The 27,321-nt window shown below is 36.4% G+C and overlaps 1 protein-coding gene across 9 annotated transcripts in view; it reads right to left on the reverse strand.

Annotated features, from left to right (window-relative positions):
• The window catches only part of NCKAP5 (NCK associated protein 5), a 395,107-nt gene that overhangs the window by 153,478 nt on the left and 214,308 nt on the right, over positions 1-27,321 (reverse strand). The gene's annotated exons all lie outside the window — the stretch shown is intronic.

Consider the following 27,321-nt stretch of genomic DNA (forward strand, 5'->3'; position numbering starts at 1 on the left):
ATGCCATGTTTTTCTAACTTTAGAACTAGATAATGCAGGCATATGTTACTTAGGAACACGTAATAAAAATCTATTAATAAACTTCAATAACATATTCTCCAGGAGATGTTCTGACAGCCTATTCTGCATTATCCTAAAGATTTATTAAGACATCACTTTGTTGATCACTCCGTTATTATGGGTCCAGTCCAACACACAGTGGAGTACAGATTTTCAAAGTTTACACATTCACCCCTATTTAATTAGCAATTCACACAGGTTTAACAGTAATTTACAACTTTTTAAACAGAGAACCTTCTTTTGTTCCATACATTATAAACAGAAATATGCAGATACCCACAAGGAGCACTGCAGAAGTGATCACCAATACAAAAATGCACTAGGAAGCTGATACCTTTTCTTCTCTGTTCAGCCTTCACTCTTATAAGCAAATATTGATTTACTGAATGATAAGAAAAAAAATTACTAAAAATGTCTTCAGAGGTTGAAAGCAAGAGGGAAAAACTTCCGCCCTTTTGATCCACCCCTAGCCTGCAGTCACAGGCTGCTATCCAACCTTCCCAAGATCACAGGACAAAACCATCCTCAGAAAAGAATAAATGGGATCTGGAATTAAGTGAATATTGCTGAAAACTATGATTCGAAGATGACATAAGCACTCCAAAAATGCTTCCAATGTCATTAACTTTTCAAAACTGACAATTAACAGAGACATAACATCTACAAACTACAAGAAGCTTTAAAATTACTGAAACCTTTTGTATCTACCTTCCTTGTGGGGAATATAATCAAATCAATTTGGCTGTAATTACATGGGACTCATATTCCATTTAATTCAATTATTTGGAATGTGTGCACACTCCAGGAAAACCTCATTAGGATGGCTCAGCAGTTTGTTTTCAAATGGGACCGGTAAGTCAACATTTACGATTAGCCATCACAAAGGCTACCCCTCCACTCTAATGGTTCAGAATAATCAGTTATTACAGCCAATTCAAAACAGTACCTAACAGTGAACAAAATCGTTCTGCAGTTGTGTAAGGAAGATCAGATCTTCCAAGCAAGAGAAAGACACTGCTGGAAATTTTTGTTTCCCTTCCTGCCTCCTACTTGTCATTCAGGATAGTCCATTATATTGGGGGGATGCTATCCCCACTGTTTTCCTTAAAGAAAATAGACGAAGTTTTTTGGATTCGTACGAGAAGCAGAGTATTGGAATAAAGAAGAAAAAGATGCTTTGACCTCAACATCAGCAGCAATAGGTTGACTTTAGTATACTGCCTATTTGCAACACATTAAACAACGTCTTTCTATTTTGCCCTAAGCAAGAGTACAATCAAATGTTGTTCAGAACAGAATTCTTCATGCATGTTTCTTACATCTTTCCTCTTTTCCTCCTCCATGCCTCCCTCTCCTCATATTAAACACTCTGTTTCTCTCTTTTAGTAATTCTTGTAACATAGGAATAAACCACTGCAGAACAAACAGCTAGTGTTTGTGACACGTTACTCTGATTAAGGGAAATTTTTTAGCAGTTAAATAGATTTTTCTTTTAATCTTGACATCTGAAGAGGCAAAATATGCTTCTTTTTCCACTACCTGAGATATTTTTGTAACATCAAAATCATTAGCATATTAAATCTGCTGGTTCGATGACAACAAATGTAACAAGACCTGAGGCATGAACAGGAGCCCATTGTACAAAAGCACGTCTGTGAAGTCAGACACAGCTAAATCCTGGGGTTCAGCGCTAGGTCAGTACACAGCTCTTTCCAGTCCAAGTAAACAATTGAAAAAGAAATCAGCAATATCTGAAAATCTTATTTGAAATCCTTATTTAAAAGATACCATTAGGAAACTCAACTTTTTCATGGGATCCCTTTCTCGGAAGTATCACCAACCAGACTGCCCACGTATTGTGCTTTCCTAAATTAGCCACAACAGATACTTCCCAAAAAAAATTATTCAGATATTCATTTATAAGGAAATGCCATTAAAAAAAAAAGCACAGTTATTTTATTTTCACATTAATATTCACATTTCATTAACACGAAGCAATCACAGAACACTCTCATTAGTTGGTCCTCTGCTTCTCCAAATCATCAACATCTGTGTGATGTATAGCCCAGTTCCTAGCTCTCAATTTGGCCAGTCTTGTCTGGAAGTTCTCAGCTCATTTTTCTATCCTCAATTTTCACTTATTAATAGAGTCATTGGCTGGGAGCCAGTACTGAAGTTCTATTTTTGCCATTCCCCTGCAATGTATTGGGGAGGTCATTTAGTTTCTGTAAGAGTGGCTGCCCTGCATGATACCAACAGCTGGTGAGGAAACTGGGAGGGTTCTGACTGAGTTCAATGGGACACAATCAGATTTATGGTGATGCTTTGAGTGATGTAACTTTATTACCAAGGCAAGTATCTTACGACAGCACTAATTTCTATGTAAAAGAAGAGAAAAGCAATGTGAATTCATGTCTTTCAACTTACAAGAATCAAAGAAAGCATTTTAGAAAGGCAAAATAGTTACAGAAATTTTTCCACTGCATATTGGTAGAAATTCAAACATTGCATCTTCCCCAGTGACATGGGGAGTTCTAATAGTAACAGACCGTAAGTTCACAAATAGTTCACACATCTGCATCACTGCTCCATATGAAAATTTTGTAATACTTTTAGAAAGCACACAGAAAGTAGAAACACAACAGCTTTAATTTTATTCAATGTACCCAAGTAGTTTTTGTGAAGCACCTCCCAGTTAACAAATTGTTAGAAAATAAATAGATGTTAACCAAGCACTTGCACCAAGTATACTGTAACATATATAGTTAATAAGGTTCAGTGGTTAAGCAAGAATACTTATCTCTTCACTGCACCTATCATCTCTTGTTACTATTCATGTCATTACTTAGCCGTAGGTACTCAAATTCATTTTCCCAGGGTATTATTATAACCTTGCAGGTATCTGAAGCAGACATAATAAAACAAAATAGTTGATTGTGCATTCCGTCAGGACCATGTGGCATCAGGCCATGACCATCAATTGCCTGGTAAATCTTATCTCAGCTTTCTTTGCTATTTAAACTCTTCCTGGCTGAATGATAATTTTTCATTGTCTGAGCTGCCTAAAGGGTAGGTTTCAAAATAAAGTTTCCAGTTCTTTTGCCCATACCTTGGTTTCACTTTCTAAAATCCCTAATTTTAGTAATGCTTACATCTGGCTCATCTCCTAATCATTTAATACTATTTGCTTTTGTAGTTTAAATGCATTATGAGACTAGTCTCCCTTAATACATGGCTACAAGTGAATGCATAAACCATCTTAATAATATGTACCTAAAAAATTATATTCCTTGCTATCAGCCATCAAGTGAGAATGGTGCATAATATAAAGAAGGCAGAAACATTAAACACTGTAGCAATTTTTTTAAATCTTCTGGCCAAATTTAACTCATACAGGAAAAAGCCCAGCTATGCCAATGACAATTTAGGACTTCATCACTAAAATCACTGTGAGTTGGATTCATAAGTGCATTTGTGCATCTGAGACAGAGTTGAATCTGATTTTAGAAGGGACAAGAGCAGCACTAGAGTCATCAAAGAGCACCAGATGTGGCAGGTGCACTTGGAGTAGAGGTGTCACTTATGTCAAGGACTGAAACTATCTTAAATCATAGTGACAACCATATGAGGTGGGGAGAGAAAGGTGATGTTGACCTTCCATGTTGCAGCTCTGTAGCTGGAACACATACTAACTACAGGCCATGGTCAGTGTGAAGATGGCATGAAGAATCTTGAAATTAATGTTTGGGACAGTTACCCAGGAGATGTGGGGCAATTTTTATCCAGCCACTGCATAGTTTCATGGACACATGCAAAATGAACTGATTCCAGGACACCAGTTTTAGGAGTAAAGAGGAGAACATTTCCACAAGGAGATCATCCATGTGCCAGTTAGGGGACACCCTCCTTAAAGACAGCAGAGCAGCTAAAATTCCTCAGTCTAAGCCATGTATAGATACTGAGTCTTCCAATTCTGACTCAAGTGCTGCTTTCATTAAGTGGTCAGGAGAGAGGACTCTCTCCCCCATCATTTCTTCTTCCAAATAGTTAAAAGACAAATTCTGAGTAGTTTACCTGTAGCACTCGTTTACATACATGAGCTCTATGAAGTGATACCATCTGTCCCTCAGCTCTAGCTGGTTTCTCACTCAGCACGAAGACTTTTTGAATCACCCTTCAGAAGCACCTTTATTTCTGTGTCATAGTTGGAACTTGAGCACCTAATTTTGGCTTTTTTTATTCCCTCTTCAGGTATATTTTTATTTCCTTAGAAAGTCCTTTACTTTTTATATTAAATTCCAAGTATACAACAGATGGACAAAGCCCAGAGAAAGTGGAACTAATTCATGCCTGTGTTCCATAAAGACAGCAAATGCTTTCTTACTCCATTTAATATGATACTGTGCGTTGCAGGAGCAGCCAGGCAAAGATATTAATATTATCACTCTGTGCCAGTAATTAATAGCAACTTCCCTCACAGCTTTGATAAGCTGGGAAACACATTTCATTTCTTGTCCTTCCCTGCTTATGAAATACTAATGGAAGAGAAATAGGTACAAGACTTGCAGTGACCTTGTATTAGGACTGCAACTCCTTTAAACTATCCCAGAAACAGTATGGAGCCATTACGAGTCTCCCGCAGTAAATGGTATGGGACACTCACTAAAAATTTAGAGAGCATGCAGCTCAATGAGGCATTTCAATTCTATCCCAACACATTATTAATGCCAATTATAGCATGAAAGATGCTAATTCGAGGTACTTCAGAGAGCAAGCAACACAGTGATCCATTTTGGAGATAAGGTTTGTCTTAGTTACCAGTTTCCGCTCCCAAGCACAGATTTATCTGTTGAAATTTTGCAACCTGTTTCTTTCTCTGCCACTTTTAGAGTTAACTAGAGCAGTAAAAATGGAAAACTAAGCACAAGCCTCCCTTCTTCCAGAAGAAGAACTAGCTAATAAATAGGATAAAGACTCAATATTACTATTGTTTACATATTTTCATACGTAATTTCCATAAAATTTCCTCTTCTCCTCTTACTCTCTATGCAAGAATGACACACACATACATGTGTATCTTGGAGAGGTGTGGAACAGACAAGATGGTCATGCTGAGACACTGCTGGCTGGAGAGATGCTAATATAGTGTCATAAAGCAAAAAGGTCAGTGAATGTTGCGATCAAGGTGTACCTATAGACAGCAAAAAGCATAAACCTCTCCTTAGAGCCTGACAGAGCTTGTAGAAAGAAATATACTTGCCAAATGTTACAGATGTACAGATACTCAGAGGATAGTACATGAAATTTTGGGGTCTCTTAAGAAAACTGTCATCAGCCCAATACACATGAAAATCATACAATAAAGTAACAAACATGTTCAGTAGCAAAAACAAGTTAATAAAGAAGCAGAATTTTGTTTTATGCCTCCATATTACTAAACAACATAATATTACTATTATTACTATTACTAAACAACATAATATGAAATGATGTTTAAGATTAAAGTTCTCCCAGGAGTGTATTTTCATGCTTTTTTCAGCTTGTTTATTTTTTCATTAGAGCTAAAGGCACATAGATGCTGATCACCAGCGTGCAACTTAAAAGGATGAATTATAAGTCCTTGAAAAGAAAATTAAAATAAAAAGCAAAATAAACATTTTAAGAAACAAATTAGGACATTACCAAAGAACGTGCTGAGTGAAAACATATTTGACTGCCACATGTTCTCTTGGTATTTATTTTGCTTGTGATTTCTGCTGTATGAGAGCCATCATTAGCGAATCAATCAGATCACATTTCTATGAGAATAAAGTGCCCTCTTCCAGTAAAAGCAAACAGAACTTCTCACAGAAAAGCAAAGACAACTGGGTTTGATTTTCTCACTACATAACTCCCCTTCTCAGCGCCTGCCATCCCATGAAACAAGTTTAATAGCAAAGGCATTGGGCTTGGGCTACATTGAGCAAATCCAAGTAAATGGAAGAGATCTTACTTCAATACCTTGGTAATCATAAGGAATATGAGATCAAAAAGCTGCTGAAAACCATTTAAATGGCCAATAAGGTTTGAATAAAAGTAATTCAAGTAATTTTAATTGTAATAGCATTTATGTTATAAGCGTAACCAGCCATGGAGAACAACTTGCATCACAGAAGTAGGAAGCTCTGCTGAAATCAGTGGGAAGTTTTTCTCAATAGAAAAAAATAAAGTTTGAATATCAGGTAGTATAGTATGGGTATCAGGACCATGTGCAAAACCACAATAAGTATTTGAGATATGATTTTCTTGTAAATGGCAAAGCTTTTGCTTAAGGACTCCCAACAAAATGACAGTGAGCAGCAAATTAAATGCTAGCCATGTATTAACATAACTTACTCCAACATCAGCTGCCACATTCATCCTCAGATGGAAGACATTTACTTTCCTCACTTGCAACTTCCTCTCTTTAGCAATAGCCACAGGGATTATTGCAATCTATATTCACGTATATATTTCAGTACAAAGACAGGATTCTGAAGTGTTATGAAAGGCTGGTTTATGTGCATGTTAATGTATGCCTATGAATTATGTAAGTGCAAAGAGAGCCAAAAAATATATCATAGAATATCTACCTACCTCTGTTCACATAATGTCTAACAGTGTGGCTTCACAGTTGAAAGGTGGCAGGCACAGTTCACACATTTTAGGTTTAGACTGCTCTTAAGTAGCTTCATGTCTTTTTGTTTCTATATGTCTTGTTGGCCAAAGAGGTTTGTACTCCACTATGGGGGGATTTTCAATCTAGATTAATTGCATATCAGATCCATAAGAGCAAAACATAAAAAAAAAAAGCTCCTAGTGAAATATAAGGTAGCATCATTTGTTCTTTCTGGTTAAGAATCTTGGTTTATTTTTCTCCAGTGGTGCTATGATTCTATGATTCAATTTCTTTATCAAAAAACACATTCCCAATGTGTTTCTTCTGCAAAGCTATAAATGAAGCAGGTTCCATTTTTACTCTCACGTAGCTTCAGTAACAGATGCAGGCGTGTATCTGTCTTTGGACAAGTTGATAATTCTCCACAAAATCTGAGTATGTAGGACTTCACTCATCTATACTGCACTAAGCTTCAACTTCACAGTTTAGAATCACAGCTAGAATATTTAACTGCAGAACTGCAACAAAGACTTTTTCTTGCTTTTTACTATATTTGTAGGACATTTGATGACAAACTTTATAGCAGTTACATAAAATATTTTTACTTTTTTCACTTGGTAATGGAAGTTGGGAATTATATGGACAAAAGCTACTGTCATCCTTTTTTTTTTTATGTGCATATTTCAGCAATTACGAATTACAGGTGTCAAACAGTCCGCCATGGAAAAAATATGTGACATTTGACATTTGCTTTTGGTTTGTGAGGTTTACCCTTTCAATTAAAATAGTTCTCTAAAAAGTCTCAACTTGCTATGCCTTTTAGAGTCATAGAAGCAGACCTCCTGATTAACTGGAAAAAAATTTGTATGACTAATTGGATAAATTTGGATTTCCCCTATATAGTGTCCTCATTTTTGGAGACAAACACCATCAGTTATGTTTTAACAAAGGCTTATGGTCAATGAAGGATCTCCTGAGCACAGCACTGCAATGGGAAATGCTTTAACACCACGTTTTATAGCAGGTAACTTCCCTGCAAAACCAAAAGATATTCATGATATTTTAAGCATGTAAGAATATATTATTGGTAGAATTTGGTTTAAAAAATGAGTACCTTTAATGCAGGCTTAAATTATGATTCAGATGACAAACTGAAAAAACTGAAATGCCAAAGAACAGAAAATTCATAAAATAACCCTAAATAGTGCTATCAAAAACTGTCCTATTTATAATTCCTGGAGTTGTAAATACAGATAAGTTCTTTTAAGTCTGACATGTGAAAGCTTAACACATGAGAGCTCAAACTGAAGAAAACAAGCCTACATAGTGATTCCTGTCAGAAACCATTAACTTCACCTGCCAAAAAAAGCCACTGTTGTAGCTGAAACAATCCCCAGAAATACAGTTCACCAGCTATAAAGAAAGGCTGCACACTTAGCACAAAACTTCTCTGTTAGGATTTTATGCAGTGTTGAGACATACAGAAATGCCTATAGATAAATTTTGCCATTTTACTGTTGCATTACACTAAGTGGGTGGAACCTACCCATGTAAGCAGCACTGTTAGAGGTGCTCTGTGACCAAAATTGCATTTAGAATTAAATTAACTGCAGAAGTTGATCTTGAAGGGACTGATGGGGAAGAATATAATTCTTGGAATTAAACATCTTATTATATATTTGTACATCAAAAACTACCTAACAAAAGGAAAGAAAATCCAGCCTGTAGTCTAAACAAACCTCTCACCATCTCACCTCAACTATTTTTACACAGGATAACAGTGCAGATAAAAGATGCAATCTATTTTTCAATATCCCCAGATATTACATATGGCCAGAGGATTTTTTAAAAAAAATAATCTATTAACAGAATCTTCTCAGAAAAGTGCCTAACCTAACAAGACAAAGAAAGGAAATACCCCAAACCTCTGCATCAATCTAATCTCCCAGAGTACTGGCAGTAGACTGGAAGGAGAATAAAGAGACGATGTTCCCACACATAAGTGGAAAACAGACTCCTGATGCCATCACTGGGAAAACACATACACCTGCTGAAAGACAGAATAGACAGAAAGGCAGATAGAATAGATAGATAGATGGATGTATGGATGGATAAATAGATAGACAGACAGACAGACAAACACAAGGATGGATGGATGGATGTCTTCAGCTGGCTGATCCAATCAGAAAGAAATTTCAAAGTTCACGGCTCAGTGTAATCAAGCTGATCTCTACTAAACAAGCAGTGTACAAAACATTAGATTGGCCTAAGAATTAATTACACCCAGCAGGAAGAATTTGATTCATCCAGATTAGTTACTAAAACGCCCGCAGGGGGTAGATATAATCTTTCCTTAGAAATGAAATGAAAATACGATTCCAAGTGTCGTGCTTTGAAGATATAACCAATACTCCCATTATCAAAATTTCCATTGTGAACTCCTTTAAAATAATATCAGCCAGTGTAATTTTGTGATGTATCTGAAAGAGCTGACAAGAGGAAAACCTACTGTTATACATGACAAAGATACTCAGTTAACTTCGATGGGTACAACTAACTCCACTACAACATGCACACATTTTCCACTGACTTAACTCAGAGACTTAATAGCGTAGAAAGAATCCTGCAATTTCATTTTACACCTGTGATGATGAAACTGAGCAGCTTCAGACAGTGGAAGCAGGAATTTTAAAAAAAAACAACAAACATGCAATTTTGTAATTGAGCAGCAAAACATTTTAACTGTAACAGTGAAAACATATTAAAAATTATAAATAGGATGCATGCTTAATGACAAGTCTAAATTTGCCTCTAAACAAGGCAAACCTTCTAAAGATGCAGTCTAAGATGCACATAAAACTAAGCTGGTCTATGTGCAGCCAGTTCTCAGAAATTATTGTCATGACAGGTTTTCAAATAACAGGAATTTTAAAATTCAAACTAAAATTGAGACGAAGGAGAAGACAGAAGATGACTAAAATTTTGAAATTCATTTTTAAGTCAACGATAGCATTATCACAATTGCAAATGAGATTAAGAAAGCTGCCTGAACACTTTTGTAGCAATGAAACTAGCCCATGATAAATCTATGAAGCTATTAAAATAAAAGTATCTAAACCATGGGTAAATTAAATTTGTGGCTTGTATAAATCACACAATGCTACACATCAGAGTCATATGCTTTTCATGGCATGAAAAATGATGAGATTTCACATAAAAAAAACACTAAAAGAAGAAACAGTTCTTCTGACCAGCATTCTAAATGCTGCAAAAGGGGTCGTAAGACCTCTTCAAATTGATTGCACACAAGTGTGAACTCTAACTATTAGTATATAATCAGCTTTATGAACTTCTCATCCATCTTAAATTCTCTCAGACTTAACACAATCAATAAGAAAAGTTTCTCCAGAAAGATGCAATACCTGCAAACAGCCTCTCTTAGCATGAAATTAAAGTCAGGCTCCTGTGAATAGGTTCTCCCGGGGACACTCCTCTTGTGCACGTTCCGGGACATTGCCAGTTCCTTTTTCTGACTTGGACAAATCACTTCTCACAAAGGGCTACTCAGGAACTGAGCTGCTTTTAAAAAAAGCATTAACGTGGCCCCACACTGTGTAGAGATTCTTCTGCATGAAGCCTTCATTACTCATACATTTCAAATCTGTTGCATAGCACACCGGACATCAAAACTACTCATCCTGTCTGGTCCTCTGTTTCAAAGTCCGCAGAGCTCCTGTTTCCACTTGCTGCTGGGGAAAACAGGCTTTTTCTTCACCACATGTTAGCTAGTGTCTGACCTACATCAGGAAGAAGAATGAATCTTCCACTAATCCACATCCTAATAGCCAGACTTTCTTAAACCCCAAAAAGGAAAGCCAGGCATGTGACAAGAAGAGTTCCTGCCCCCATCTTTTATTTAATATTCTTGCTCTTTAACTTCTCTTTCATATCTGTTTGTTCTCTTTGCAAAAATATATCAGAGTGAATTAATGACATTTATAATAATCTACTGTGTTCAGAAATTACAAAGATATGATCTGCCATTACTCTGTTTATCAGAAAGTGAGGTATCTCTGTTGTAGTATTTAATACAATAAACCCTTTAAATCAGCTTTAACAGAACTCAATCAGAACATGCTTTCACTAAGTAATATTCTGTACTGGACCTGCAACTTGTTTACTGAAATAGCATCATCTATGTCACAATGAATTCTGAAACCCAAAATTACTCAAAATTATATAGCAGATTGATTTTTTTTTTCTTGTTCTTTCCAAAGATTTTCTTCTTAAGCTGATTTGGGAGCCTACAGACTTAGAGCACCAGGTAACTAGAGCTTTCATCTTCTTGATTACCAAGAAGATTGGTGCTGACTGAAAACTTCATTACACTGGACAGGCATCTTTGGAAATGTGCATCAGGTATTTTTCAATTTAGGGTTTTTAGAAAATGTATTTGTAAAAGGTCTTATCAGTAGCATACTGGTGGTAAGATCATGTAGCCTGGAAATTCAGATAGGAAAAGTCTCCTGACATTCAGCAACAATGTTCTCTCCCATCTACCCATTTTTCATGTGAGATTTCAATATTTTTTTAGTATTTAAAAATGCATTCAATGTTGCTTAATAGGCTTGATCAACTGCTACTTCACTATGTTTTTTAGGCAAGCATTCAATGCCTGATGGAGAACTCAATGCTATTATGCACCTTATGAAGTTCATCAGAGTCAAGATTGGGATCTTTTGTCTCAGGCATGACATAGCTTTACTGAAAAAACAAAGATTTACTTTGCAAAACACTATGAATTCTACAGATGAGAAGTTCCATGTATAAAAATTTACATATATTTATGACAAACAAATTTGCTTTTGTTTTCCTGGTATTTTCTTCTGCTGCCTCCATGGAACACATGAAGATGGGGACTGAAATCCCAATCTCGGATATCTGCTGGGTTATTTGGCTCTCAACTCCCTCAGGTTGCAGGGACACATGCCCCAGGTACACCTGCTTCATCAAGAATCCATGCAAAAGAGGCCCACAGTGAACAATGTAATGAATTCAAGACTTTTCACTCTCAACCCTTCACTCCACTCATAAAAAAAGGTGATAAAATGAAGCCATCTATTCTTCCAACCCCCCCCCCTTAAAAATAAACACACAAACATTTATCAGGTGGCCTGTTTATAAGGTTATTTTCTTAAAAGAGAGGAGACCTTGCTCTACACACATATCACTGAGGAATTTATTCTGTTGTTTTTTAAACACCCATGGAAGCTCTTGTGATCTTGTTCTGAACCTTCTAAATTTTAAAGAACCATCACAAAACCTAAAATTTTGTAAGAAATGCTTAGTCCTGCTTTGTTTTCAAATACACTTTTTAAAATATCATTTAAAATTACTGAGAACAAACATTTCAGTGATTGCTTCCTCACTAAGCACAAGTTAACTGAATTTACCATTCTTGATTCCGGAAAGGGAGACAAGAAATACAAAGAGTCTCCCCTTTTCCTGCTCGGTTTCCTCAGCACTGACTGCTCTGATCCCTTTCAGTGGGAGTTAGTTGGCTGTGTCTGAGCAAAGGCATACGTTTACTATGGTATAATCACCGTCTCTGCCCACAGATCCCATTTTGTAATAGAAGTCTGCAATTTTGATTAATCACACCAGATTCAGGTAGACCATGGTCTTTTTTTCCTCATTCATTAAGAACACAATACCAAAGAACATGCAGGATTACATATATACAGGGCTCTTTTCAGAGGTCCACAAGGCAGATTTTTTTATGAGCATACACGTACGAGTACTTTGAAAGACATGAAATCTGATGATCTGATACTGGGTATGGGGTTAGAAATAATGGGGTCAGCAGCCACTTAAACATTTCTATGGCTTCCATTAAATGCAGTCTGTCTGTGAAAGACTTGGCATCTGTTTAGAGTTCAGTTGTGTCTTTTCATTCGCACACATATCTTTTTTTTACCTGGTAGATGGAATAGAGTTTCAGTTACCAAGGTTTTCTTTCGGCATTTAAATACTTCCTATTCTATTTCTTAATGCTATATATAATTTCACAGCTGTATTATTAGTGAATTGTTCATAATTTCTCTGTTTGCTTAGCTGTAAAACATCAGTATTTCCATTTAGAAGACAACAGAGGAAACAAATCTCAAGAGATTTTTAATCATTTTCATAATCTTCTTTTAAAGCCAACTGATTTAGATACAGAAAAACAAAGGGTGAAACATGTTTACATGAAATGAATGTCTCTCCAGGTCAGAAACATAAGATTTCAAGCTACGTATAGTTTGAATTATTAGTTCATTAGACTTGTATCAGCTTCTGTAACATGAGACACTACCAATCTTTACAAATCTTCTCTATTTCCATGGACCAGGAAGGCAATGAAACTGTTAGTACAGTTTATTAAATGAATGTATTTTTCAAATGCAGATTTTAAATTTCAGAAACTGTGATTATTTCTCCTCTCTGCTTATCTTCCTGCATAATTTGCTGAATGCTATTTCTGCAGGAGATGCATGCTCTTCACCAAAAGCAATGCTGCAGCTCAGATAACCAAGCTAACTTTCAATGAGCTGGCTTTGACCCTGACCAACAGCACTGCATCAAGGAGCTCCCTGCAGGGCAGCCAAGAGAACATTCTCTGGGGAACAGGCTTAAAGAATATACTGATGCAGACACTAGTTCTGGTGCTGTGACCCACTGAATGCTAGCTCAGGTACACGTTAGCCACCACTCCAATTTGGACTTACCTCTAAATATTCTGGTGGGAGGAGTACTGCTATTTTTGTTTTTAATTTATGTCTGTTGCTTTACAGGTTATTAGTCAACTGTAAAACCGGCACTTGTCTTGGAAAATCATAACAAAGCAGGTAAATCAAGTAAAGGCTCAGAACGCCTAAAATGTTCTCTTGTGTATTACCAGCTTGAGCAATAGTACATACACACAACAGATAACAGCAGGTGCATTTAGAGGTTTAACTGAAAAGTTTAAATGCAAAACATTAAGAAATAAAAGATACTCATCTCTTTTATTTAATCCCAATGCGTTTATGAAATCAAGAGCAATATAATTTACAGAATAATCAGCAATGTTTGGAGTTTATCTGTGTAGCAGAAGTAAACAGATTTAGCACAAGAATTGGCTAGCACTTTTTAAACATTAAATTAATCTCAATACTGCAGACATAAATTTCTGTTAGAGTTACATAAGAATATAGAGAGACCAAACAAGATGCTTAAAATAAAACATATTCTTATCTACTATATTTATGGGATCACAAAATCACTGGCCCACTTCAACTTAAGCATGATAGAACGAAATCACATCCTCAAAACAATTAAACAGTCCTAATCCTTCATCTTCTAAATCCAGCACTACCTCTCAGCCTTCATATTGTTTAATCTGAACAGTGAAGAGGACTGTCATCTAGTTCTCTGAAAAACATGATGATTAACCCTTCAAAAGGAGAACTAAGGGACAAACTGAAGTTTCAAGGTGATTAAGATTCCAACATCGGAATCAGTATTTTTAACTGGCAACACTCTCCTCCTATCCAAAAGACAGCAACTAAGTTCAATGCAACTGCTCTAGAAAGATGGCAGTAACAGGCACGCAATACCTGTGAAATTGGTATCAGACCAATGTGAAATGCATGTTCAGTGCACGTCTTACAAGAATGAATCAACTCGTATCACAACAGGCCTAGGAAAGAGTCAAGATAACCAAGCTGGGCAAATTTAGTCTGGTAAAGCCCAAATTTGGTGGGGACAGGATTAGTCAATAGGTATTTATAAAATGAACCTGATATAAGAGCCAAGATGCATAAACTGAGCATTATTATATGCACTACAGATAAAAGCAGTTCAGTACAGAACAGATGTGCAATGGCAACAGTTGGACAGAACAACTATTCTGCAGTGGGCATGATCAGATTAAGGAAAGATTATATGCCACAATTGCTTCTGACAAGGTGGGGCATGAAGCCTTTTGGCCTAATTTTAGACTGAAAAATTTATGGGCAACAAATACCTGTCAAATAAGTAGAGCAAGTCAAGAAAATAGAGAAAGTGAATTAAATTACCTGATTATACTATGATTTACAAATTATTCTCCATCACATACAATGTTGGTTTTTATTTATAACTAGATTAATATCCATCTTAAAATGTTGGCTTATTGTAAACAAAGATTCTCTATCTTTTAGATTTAAAACATTATAACTACTCAATAATCTTCATAAATTGGAGGGGAGGGTTCTAAAGAACTTAGACAAAATAATGAAGCAGAGTTTTTCTCAGTGCACAGTATTTCATTTCATTAGAACTTCATCAATGCCAATATTGCTCCAGTAAAATGTGCCAACCTAATGATAAAAGGTTATTTCAAATTTTTATATACTCCAGATGGCAACAATTCAGAAAGAATCTCACTCTTTAGTTCAACAGGATTAGGAAACCTCTTACAACAACCTCAGCTGACATTTCTCATCCTGCCAGCACTACAATGGATCATGATGTCTGTGTTTCACATTGCAGTTGCCATATAATTGTGCTATTACAAACACACTGATTGAGAATATACATATAGCACTGCAATAAACACTAAATATGTCATAAAATACACAACATAGGGCTCGCAGTGAACTGCAGGCAAGTCTGGAATAGAAAATAGAAAAACATTGCTCATTATTTTTCAATGCTATAAATTTCAACAATTCAGTATATAACTAAAAGAGCTGAATGAATATTTAAAGAATTTTTACAACAAGAATACCCACTAAAGTACAAAACTAGTGAAACCAGTGGCCCATTATTCTCCCCTGTATACACTAAAATTGTCTTTAACAAATACTTCAGAAATTAATCCAAATTACCTCCGTGAAACTCAGTATTTCTTTAACATTCTACATTAAATTCACACCAATATAACATACCCTCCCACTACTCGCTACTGCATAGGCTTAGACAAAATGAGTTCTTTTCTATGTGAAGGGCTGAGACTAAGATATAAGAACTGAATTTGACAGATATTTACCTTTTAAGGCATTGGGATTTGGATTGTTTTGTATTTTTTCTCTGCAGTTTGAGAATAAAAATGCCGTAGCAGCAGACATGTACAGTACTTGAGAAGATTCTGAGATAAACTTGCATCCAACAAGCCAGTGGGAGGGATCTCCACTGTAGACCACTTTTAACACAGACCTACTTTGATATACTGTAATTGTAACTGTAATTAAGTCAGTCAACTCCATGGCTTCCTAATCTACTCATTACCTTGCTCTGCCTTACCTGCCTTTCAGAAAGTAGTAGAATTGGTCAGAATTTTCCATTTTCTTACTGATTTTTCCAGTAAAAACTAATATACACAAAGGCTTATTGTTACTTGCTTATCATCTAGACACAACCCATGATTAGCTTTCTTGCGGTTAGCAGATACAAGCCGGAAGAAATCTGTCAACTGAAGACAAACGAAACATAGCAATAAAACCACAATCAACACAGTGCCTCTAAAAAGGCTTAGGATGAAAGATAAAACCTATAGCTAAAGACAGAAAAATGTTACCTTCTGATCAGGTGAGACAGTGTATCAACCCATGCCGCATTCACTCAATTAATACACTGCAGCTTGCTAACACCGATAAGGGTACTACAACTTAATGATCTAATCTGTATTCCTAGAGAATGAAAACTTAGCTCAAAACACACAGTTGGCCTGGATTTCCAATCCAGGCATGATGTACGGCAGGATATGCTTTCTCTGCTGTGTACTAGCATGAAAAAATGGACAATTAAATCCCAAAAACATAGAAGGACAAAAAGAAGGATTAAAAACAATTGCAGAAAAAGTTATGTCAAGTTCTAAAATGCAGCACAACTTCCTGTGCCAAAACAAGAGGCTACAGAAATCTCTGTTCCCTTGCAGTGTTAAGCCTCACCATCTCCCATCTCCTCCTAACCACTTTTCTCATGACAAATGCAACTCTTCCTTGGCATGACACTTTTTCCTTCCTATCTGGAATGGTGGTAAAAACCAAGAAGAGTAAAATCCCTTATCTTGAAGAAAGCAATTGAACTGGGATGCAGTTGTCTCAAAACAGAATGATGCAAAAGAAAAATCTTCTCCAAAGTATAATGTAAACTAAGAGTGTGGATCAACAACCTAAAATAGACAGTGATCTCTATGATATGACTAGTTCTGAACAGGATTTGTAGTTTCTCTACATCCTTTTACAGCATATCCTTAATTATCTGGTTTTCACAAGAGGAGTTCATTGTTTTTTGCGACACAACATTCTACAGACATCCTTTGGACATTGTTTTCAGGATAACGTATGTGTAGTTATTATAATTCATGCTTAGATAAATGCTTTCTGAAATACATATTTAATTAATGCTATTTAATACACAATTTGACTGAAGGATAGTAGTGCCCAATTAGTAAAATTTGAGATTATGGGGCAGGCACTGCACATGGAATTAAAACCCTGTTACACTGAGAAAATCAGTCAAATCAATTTACATTTGCTTACAGTATCTGCAATCTGAAGCACACATTATGACCAAAGATAATCACATTAAGATTTTTGGCAATGCTGTACAACAAAAGCTATCTGAACTAGCAGACAGTAATTGTTACTAAATTGTAACAGAATCCCCATGGAGTTATATGACAATAATAGTCATATAACTTCAGGATGATTAATGACACTGCAAAAAATACCAAGATTGTAAGCAATAAACCTCTTACAGGTAAAGCCCACAGTAATTACTGAGGTCACTCGACTCTCACTGCATTTTTAGTGTGGTTAGCTGACACCTTTGAGGACCTGGCGAGGATTTGGCCCACCAGTTTTATTTATTTGAATAGTTTGGATCATGTCAGATGACAAAACTGTTCCATTTGTCCTCAATGAATGTCTTCATCCTTAAGAAGGGAGATGCCTATTCCTTTCCAGGGACATTCCCTCTGCTAAGTCCAGATTCAGACTCAGTGAGAAGCAGAAGAAAGACCTCACAGCTCTCCTTACTGATACTGGTGGACTAAAACTAAGCATCTTTTCTTTTTTGAGTCCCATATTTTCCTCTATGTGACATATATCAAGGAAATGCACAAGCAACGTCCATGCAGCTGAAACAAACTTCTTATGCCTTCAGGACATAAATCCATGAGGATGCACCTGTAGAATATCTATGAAAATGTAGTATCAGAATAAGGGATGAATAATCAGAACTAGTTCTATAAGCCTATTCAAGGAAAACAAATCCAAACCTATTCTCTTCATGTTTATCATATGCCCTGAGAAACAAAACCCCACAAACGTTTGCACCTAACACAATATCTTTTCAGTTTTAACTATATTCACTGCAACTTTTTACTGCAGTGATTATTTATTTGTTTTTATTTTCATATTTAAAATGTGCGCATAGACAAAACACATACCCAAAACATTTTGATAAAAAGAATAAGATTAAAACTAAATTTTTAAGTTGCACTGCCCAATTTCAAGCACTGACAAACAACTGAACTGCTGCATGGCCTGTTACATTAGAACAATACTGTGCAATAATTACAAGTTCTAAGATAAAATTAAAATTACCATAATAATTCTCCTGTGAAACATTCCTACCTATGCAGACTATGAATTGCTAGTAGGTTGAAAAAATGCATTACCACCTCAAGTCAGGCAGATAAATTATTCTATTTTCATTAGTTAGTGTAGATACTTAAAAGGTTATGCAGAGCAAGATGACAAACTCATTATATTTACACATTATGTATTGGTTACATTTAAAGACCACCTCTTTACTTGCACACCAGCATTAGAAAGCCAGCTATGCAAACCGTGAGCAAAGATATGGTTCTACAAAAGTTTATCACTGAGGACAGCAAAAGTCACAATCTACAGGGCCCACCTTTGGGTACAACAGGCAATATCAAGACAGGGATGATTTTGTGCCTGTTTTCCTATACCATTTCCTTTAGAGTACTTTCAAGAAAGACCTTTTCTCCTCCCTGCCTCATATAAACATGAAAACCAGAAAACCTTGCTTTAAATCTGTACATAACAAAGTATTCCTCTATTATTCTACTCAGAGAGACAACTGTCAGGATTTCATGATCTTCACCTCAAAATCTGTAGCTCTGTGCTATTTAAGGCACTCAACTCCCCAAAGGTACATGAAACACTTTTCCTTCCGTGTGGAATGAGAGCAGAATCATAAAATCATGGAATAGTTTGGTTTGGAATGGTTTGGGTTGGAAAAGACCTTGAGATCATCTACTTCCAACTCCCCCACCATGGACACTTACTAGATCAGATGTGCAAAAGACACACCAATACCTTAAAAAGGGTGAGCACTTTTCTGGATCAGATTTTATCTGCTTGCAATTAGAACGGGAGTGTAGGCTCCCTGGTTTAGTTTGTTGTAAAATTGTAAAGGTAAAACTTACACTCAGTCAACCAATGAACCTTTGAAGATTCCAATCATGCTCATAAAGGAGAAGTATAACTATGAAGATAATTTGATTTTATGTCAGCTTTTTAATCATAGAATTCCCTCATGGTTTAATTTGCCCTGTACCTACCACCATCAATCTGAATACACATCACTGCGCATTAAAGATATATTTACAGTTTACAACACAAGTTTTATAGTACAGAAAAATTACTAATACAAGCCATCTCAAGCATCTCACAGAAAAACAACCACAAAAATTGTGATCATAAACTCACGTTTCTCTATGATCCATTAGTAAAGAGAAACAGTCTATAATCTGCAAATTGCATATTGGACATGGGTTTCCAACCATATGACAAAAGGAACCACAAGTCTGAGAGGATCAATAAACTAAAATGGGATAATCCAATGTTATTTGGGTGGCCGCTTCAAGCTAATCGTGAAATCAGAAGATCAGTTTTATACATATTGATTTTAAAAATATGTGTCTCTCCAGTAGAAAGTCTCACTGTGAAGAAATTAGTTTCAAAGTGTGGACAGCACACGTATGACAGACAGAAGGATGGGGAAGACCACCAGTTGTGAAAGGCACATGCAATGGAGGTTTCAAAACTTTCTGTCATTTCTGTATCATATCCTCTCCCTTCCCAGGAAATAATAATAAAAAAAAAAAGGCTTATCTCATTGGAGATAAGCCTGGGGGCAGCACATCAGTGTTTAAGGGACAGTGTGCTGGCAACATCCTCCAGTCTGCTGTCTCAGTGGAGGTAGGGGATGGAGATCCATGCAGCAACAAAGATGCAAGGGTTATCCATGTGTTAAAAATTGTGGAATCCCCTTAGAATGGTCATGGAGGAAATGTCATTAATCATGGGAAGGAATGTGTTGGGTTTGAGTCGTCTCTTTACCTTCTATGGCATTAAGGAACTGTAGAATAGCACGTGACGCATCTATGACTTTTCTGATTTCCTACATTGGAAAGAAACCAAACTGTGGCAAGTTACACAGGAAAGAAAGTCTGCAACTTTGCATGCTCCAATGCAATTTCAAAAATACATTCATAAGATCAGCAAATCACAATAAGTAACAGAAGTCTTCCTGACAATGATCTACCTTCTATCTGTCTTGGAAACATCTTACCACACATGATCACACAGCTCTTGGGCAGCAACATTACTCAGTCATAGCACTTAGTTCCTGTATCAGCACTGTCCTTTCATAAATTTAAACATGTTTTACAATGGACAATTATCTGTAGCTAGAAATAACTGCAAAAACGTACCTGTGCACAATAAAACACACAGAGCTGTGAACTTCAACAGGTACAGGATTTCATAGTACATAAACATCACACACGAATCTCAATCTATTTAAACACCAGTAGCAAGGAAGTTCACAATCTCACCAAAATAAAGTGTTCACTGTCCTCTGACATAAAAAGTTCTATAAACCCAATTACTACATCTGCACAGGAATCCCTGCTCTTACTCCCAAGCTTCTGGGAGCTTTCTTCAACATCAGCTCTCACTTTGGGAATGAAACAGCCATATAAGAAGAGAGATGATGGATACATATCTAGGGAGGTATATATTAGGTAGCGTGCTACCTAATATATATAGTTTCTGCTTGGTCGGGACTATGGTATGGGAGTGCAAAGAATATGCAAACCATCTTTTTACCACAAAAATCAATGTATGGAATAGATTCTATGTGATGTTTGGACCTGTATATGGACATTGGTTAATTTTATACTGTTAAACTATGGTGAAAAGTTGATATAATTTTCTATGTTAGTCTCTGTCCTGTGTGTTTTAAAAGACAGGGCAACCCAAAGGATTACACTATAACCTAGTGCTACTTTTGTCTTAATCTATCACATTATGCAAAGGGAAAAAACTGATGATATCCTATTAAATTATAGTGCTAGCTAGAACAGAGGAAGCAGAATATAATTTCATGCTCTGATAAATCAGGAAAAGGCAATAGATGCAACCTTACAGAAATATAAGTATGATGCACACTGTGAGCAAACAGATATATATAAACCAAACCCAGGATTTTCTGAGTACACAGATGAAAGATAAAATTTACCCATTTCTCTGGATCCCTTGCAAGAAGCTTTCAGCAACTAAGAGCTGCCATGAAACACCACCACATGATTTACTAGAGCACATCAGGGTTCTGAAACAGGGCTGGCTCTTAATGTAGCTTCAGTGCCTTAAGAGTCCACAGAAGATGGAGAACTGCATGTACTTCTCTGTGCATCTCTAACAATGCCTGAAGTAAAGTAATCCTTTGCTCTCTAAAAGTGTTACACAAGTCAATATACATTATGCAATATAGTTTTCTATAACTTCTGGTCCTGGTATGTGTTTCAAGTCTGGTCCTTCTGTGTTTCAAGTTTACACTGGTTCTTCAGTCCTCTGCAGCCACTCTGACCTCATTGCTTTGGTTCTTTCTCAACTTCCATGTGAAAACATGTGTTTCAATCTGATGGCTTCTAGCATGAGAATGGAAATTTAGTTTTTGAAGAAAATTTAGATAACAAATTCTTTGAAGATATTTCTCATGTGTATGTACTTTCAAAACCACTGTATTCATACACAGAACTGAAGAGTTTATGAAAAATCATAACATTTATTTTTTACTAGTTATTGGTCAAACAACAGGAAACCAGAATATTTAGTTCAAAGTAGCCCAGAAACTGAGTGGGGTCAAACTCCATATACAACTTGGGGAAATCTCCTCTGGGCTTAATTTCATGGATTTAGTAAAACCATTCCCTTATTTTCTTCCAGATGAAAATTATTCACACAAAAGCTCCTTGATCTTACTTAGAATAGTGCTTGACAGTTCTGAGTAACTATTAGAGATGAAATATGTGCCTAAGTGTTGTACATGTACATAAATAAAAATACTAATATACTCACCCCTTCAGTGTTAATCTAAAAGAAACTTCATTCTTTAACTCTGTCAATTCTAATCCAAAGACAGGATCGATATCCTGAGCATTAGGTCAAAGCCCCAGTAAAGCAGCATTCACACCACGTCCCGAGGCTCAGTGAGTTCAGCCAAGGGCTCAGCAGTCCTGCAGTGACAGCACACGGAGAGTGGCAGCTCCAGAGCTCGTGCCTGAGTAGGCATCGGTCTCACCTCCCTTACAGCAGACAGCTGAGAGGCCTCCCAGCAGTCACAGACCCCAGTGGGACAGACTCCACACTAGAGTAGGGAAAAGGTGTGAGGAGGAAGCAGTGGCAGAGACCAAGTGTTTTGCACTGATTGCATCAGCTCCCCCATAATGCTACCACACAATATGCTGCTCAGGGTGGAGGTCAAAGAGTCAGGAATACAGGAATGAAGTTGAGTCTGGGAAGAAGGGAGAGGTGGGAGAGAGCATTATTAGTTTTGTCATTGTTTCTTACTATCCTACATTGTATTTAACTGGCAATGAGTTAAATTAATCTTTTCCAAGTCAAGTCTACTTTCCCCTTGATGGCACCTGGTGAGTGATCTCCTTGACCTTTATTCAACCCATGAGGGTTTTTTCTTATTGTTTTCTCCCATAGTCCTCTTGAGGATGGTGAGTGAGAGAATAGCTGGGTGGACACTTGGCAGCCAGTCCAGGTCAACCTGCCACAAGGTGTTTGACAGTGGCCATCTCACAGTCAGCAGCAAAGCAGGAAGCAGGTGCACAGGGCAGGATGACAGGGTCAGCCTTTGACACAAACTCCATTTTTGGGGCAATCTGCTTCCCAAAATAACCCTACAAACAGGGCTTGCAGGGAGGATGATAGAAGATGACCGCAGAACTACACAAAATAGCTCAATTGTAGACAGCTTCTTCTGTTATCTTCCTCTGAGAAAAGGAGTGAATTCCCACATAGTATTTGATTCATCCCTGCTATGAGAGAATCAAACGAATACCATCAATGGGTGCTAGGAGAGCATTTTAATCTCTCCAGAATTGAGATCAAAATGTTATTAATGGTGGACATTCGACAAACTTACCAAACACAGGGGCTACTGATGTGTCCTACTAGTTTATATTTCCCAGACAGGGTCTTTGTTGTATGTGGATTACCAGGCATGTCAGTAAGGTCACAAAAGTGCAAGGAGGTCTGACCTCTAGGTCAAGCAGAGGTTAGAAATTAAGATGTGATGATGCAACATCAACATACTGATGCAATGCAAAAAATCTCCTGATCACAGCTGCTGGGGAAACAGTTATCATTTCCAGTCATCTGCTGACAAGACAGAATGGAGCAAGGGGAATTAACAATAACTGGAGAAAACCGTGAAGGATGTGCCTAAACCAACAGCCACACAGTCCTTTTATGCCAAGTGTTGCCGGATTTGTAGTAGTCATTTTCCCCCTTGTCAGAAGTGACAGGCTTAACCCTACAGCCAATATTAATGTGAGGGAAATGCTGAAATACAGTCTAATGAGAATTGCACTCATCCCATTCACAGGACCCTGGAAGATCAAACAAGGACCATTTCCTATTCTTCCAATAACATCTATTCTTAAAAGCCTGAGGCAGTTCTCCAGTCACACACATTGATATCGATAAACACCACAACCTTAACTGAAAGATTTTTGAAATTTACCCAAAAGGGATTTTTAAGATTTGATAACACCCTTTTCAATTACTGTATAGAGATAAACTTTATAATAGCGTTTATTAAACCTATTTCATTCAGACCAAAATAGTAATCAAAGTAACTTAAGCAAAGCTACCTCTTTTACTGCTTTAATATTTAATCCCAGTTCAGTCACATGAACTGTATGCACTCAACAGACAACAATTTCTATTGCTCACTGATGTACAGCAGGGAAATGCGAACAATTTATATTGTATCTATTAGTGTGCTTTTCAGAACGATACTATGAATCACACCTACTGCTTCAGGCGAAGTTGTTGTATTTCTGTTCCTACTGTTGTAGGAAAATGCTGAAAGCAGGAAAAGCACAGCTGAAACCAAGAACAAGGAGGTACATGAGACACAGCGTATTTTCTTCCCTAATGTCCAAGATGTGAGATGTTCAAGGAGGAACTAATGTTAAACTGTGAGAGAGCAAAAAAACCCACCCAAAAATAAACAAACAAAAAACCAAACCAAAAAGAATTAGTCTAATTTATTTAGCTGGATAAAGAGGCAGCAGGCACATCACTAACCTAAATGGTAACACACAATGGCAGTTGTCAACATTCAAAACCAGATAGTCAGACTGTATGGCACTGTCTTGGTAGAAACTGGGCTGATATGCATTTATAGGGTTAGTTTCTGTGCATTTGAGCAAATGCAAGTATGCATTGTTGTGCAAAAAAGAGCCTTACAGAATGTAACAGCTGCAGCAAAGCAACAGATCTCAGTGGGTTTAAGAAAGAAAACATCAAGTACTTCAACTCAAGGTGAGACTATATTAAGGCAACGTAAAAATAACTGCATCCAACTACAGTGTAAAAACACAACTTCAGCATTAAAAAATTTTCTTGCACAGTTTCTTCACACCTTAAACATATTCACCTCCAATAAAATGAGAAAGCAAATTTAAAACTACAGAGACGCACCACTGTGCAATTCTGGAAAAGAAACTTAGTTTTAAAAGCTCTTTCAGGAGCTATCACATATTTATCAAAATAACTACTGTGTCACTTTAAGGCTCTGGCAGATTTATTCAGATGTTAAGAAAGAGAACTTCGATTTATTTCAGACTCCTAGCCTGAAATATTGCTTACTTGGTAAGAACAGAAATGTCAATCAATAGGAAAACTCCTCACCTTCTGAAGTTCTCAATCTTAAACTATGTGCTTATATGACAGAGTAAAGTTTTCACACAATTTCATTTAGGAACAGGCAGCTTTTCTCCCCTGATTACAAAGATCAACTTACAGCTTACCAACTATCATGTTTCATTCTTTCAAACATGCAAAGAAAATAGTTTAAAATGTAAAGAAACTTTTGCCAAATCAGTTTAAACCACTGCTCTGCATCTGTATGTAGAAATGTGTATGCATATTCACTGAGTTCAGGAATTACACATATTTAAAAGATTTATGTTATCATACATGTCCTTACTTTAGTCTATTTGCTTCTGAAAGACAGGATGTTTAAATGCAAAGTATTATTCTCTAGCCATCTTCTTCTAAAGTACTTCCAATTCACTTGATTTTAACATCATCTCCCATCACCACCTGTCTTGTCCCATTTAATTGTGTTCAAATTGAGGAAAAAAGTCTCAAATCCTTCAAACAATACAGAATCTCTAAGTAGTACAAGATTATCCAGTTGCCAGTTTCATTATTTGTTCAAGCAGATTAAGAAAAAAACACACTTGTTTAGGAAGAAAGTCTGTTCGTGCAAGCAAATATCTTAATATTTTACTAAATATCAGCAAAAAACTCCCACTTTAATATGCATCAAAACAAATATTTTTTAAAAGCAAATAAAATATTTAAGTGACTCATTCCCTTCCTAGCATCTGGTCTACACTAAAATAAAACCACAGCGTGATGAGGCCAAAGGCAGTTTTCCTCACAGGAATAACCAAGTTGCCATTAATGAAAAGTGATATTTAAGTTTGCCTTCAAACAGTTTAGCCAACGTGCAGACAGCCTTAAAAAGAACATAATGCTGATTTAGAAGGTATTCGCCTTTATCTGAATCAGAGGTACAAAGATAAAGAGACAAACAACTTTAATTCAAAGAACTTGCATCCCTCTGCTTCTTGATAGATCAGAGCAAGCTCAACTGCAAATAGTAACAGAAGAAAAAGAATGGATTAATTTGAAGATAGTGGACTTCAGGGATCCTAACTAATAAAATAGTTATTCTTTTCAGAAACATGGTAGAAATTAATCAGACTACTGCAGTTTCACAGGAATAATGAAGAGTCTGAATACGTAACAGTTAAAATTTTATGGAGTTACTGGGTGCATCACTCTGCAGACTGGCTTCCCCTCACCCCTTCTTTTCTAAATCACGGCTCCATCATCCTCAAAGTTTATTTCAAAGGTTTCTAGTTAGTGTAGCAATAATACTGTTCTAAAAAAAAAGACCTGGGGAAATTCTCCCTTAAACAAAGATTAATATACAATAGAGTAAAATATTCTAAGCAAGAATACTCATAGGGTGGATTTATTTTGTGTATATTACTCCAGGAGTCTCATTAGAATAAGTAAAATTGAAATGAAGGATCATAGAAGAGGAACAACAGAAAACTGAAAAAGAAATATCCTTAGCATTTTTGTTGAAGAACTTCAGACTTAACTGAACACTTTGTGTTTTTTTTAAATAGTTTTTTGGATTCTGAAGAGAATTAATGCAAATTTTACAAACACAAAATAACAGATGAGAACAAATTTTATTACTGCTATCAATGGTTTTTGCAGTGTTGCCTAGAAACACAGATTCAAATCAGAGGAGCCGCATGGCAAACACTGAGGAAAAAACCCATAAAAAATGCCCAAACAGAAAGCCCTAAAGACCCCAACAAACATAACCACTGAAAAAAACACCACCCCCCAGTTTTTTTTACTTTATTAAACTGAACTTGTACTTTTCAATGATTCAGTGGTCCAAGGGAATAAGTTAATATTCAGTCTTGATGGAAAATATGCAACATAAAATGCCACTGTATCTTTTGATTTTTTTGATCGTTTCATTTCTGTTCATGTGACAAAAACAATAAAAAAAACATATTTGATGTACAAGATCTCATCATGTATCATGAAAACAATAAATATCTCGAAACCTTACAGCTGTCAGTTGAATGGTTTGTCTTAAATCCCAACTCTAAGCTGGTTCTCATGTAAGTGGAGTTCTGGTCTAGCCCAAAGCTCTGGCCCAGGCAGGGCAAGAAGAAATTCAAAGCACGTCCAAGCAGGATGAGCACCCTGATGCTAAATGGCATAATTTTTCTTTTTTCTTTTCTCTTTATTCAGATTGATCAAACCCATTCTTGTCGTTTAAAATTAACAACCAACCGTATACTGACTTACGAATGGCATGTACTTTTCAAGAAGTGAACATCTACACTTAGAAAATTGTTGGGAATTCTAACAAATGCAAAATTTCTAGAAATGAAAATTTTCCTCATCACACAGAATGATGGCATAAGCCTTTTAAGGATGCTAACAATCATT

The sequence above is a fragment of the Pseudopipra pipra genome, chromosome 7 (assembly GCF_036250125.1).
Source record: "Pseudopipra pipra isolate bDixPip1 chromosome 7, bDixPip1.hap1, whole genome shotgun sequence".
NCBI classification, from domain to species: Eukaryota; Metazoa; Chordata; class Aves; order Passeriformes; family Pipridae; genus Pseudopipra; species Pseudopipra pipra.